Genomic DNA, 334 nt, shown 5'->3' with positions numbered 1-334 from the left:
CCACTATATGTGGTGTCCTTGTGTCCGAGGAAGAAAAGTGTTATGGAGATGATGAGAATGGTGATGGAGATGTACAGAGTTGTCAGGATATGTATGGAGAGACAAAAAAATTTGGGTTAGAAGTGGGATTACATCATGGGTCAGCCCTCACCCCTTCATGTGTTGATAACTCTCCAGATAGCAGATATAAGAGGCTGATATCCAAGAGGGAGTGTAGACTGGAGTGGTGCAGCAGCAGTATAGTCTCCAAAAAGGAAGGATTAACAGTGAATGCAAGAAAGTTAGAGGTAATGGTAAGTAGCAGTAGGTAGATGCAAAAGTAAGGGCGAAATTT

This window comes from Penaeus monodon, chromosome 33 (assembly GCF_015228065.2).
Source record: "Penaeus monodon isolate SGIC_2016 chromosome 33, NSTDA_Pmon_1, whole genome shotgun sequence".
Classification (NCBI taxonomy): Eukaryota; Metazoa; Arthropoda; class Malacostraca; order Decapoda; family Penaeidae; genus Penaeus; species Penaeus monodon.
Note: the sequence above shows the minus strand (reverse complement) of the source record.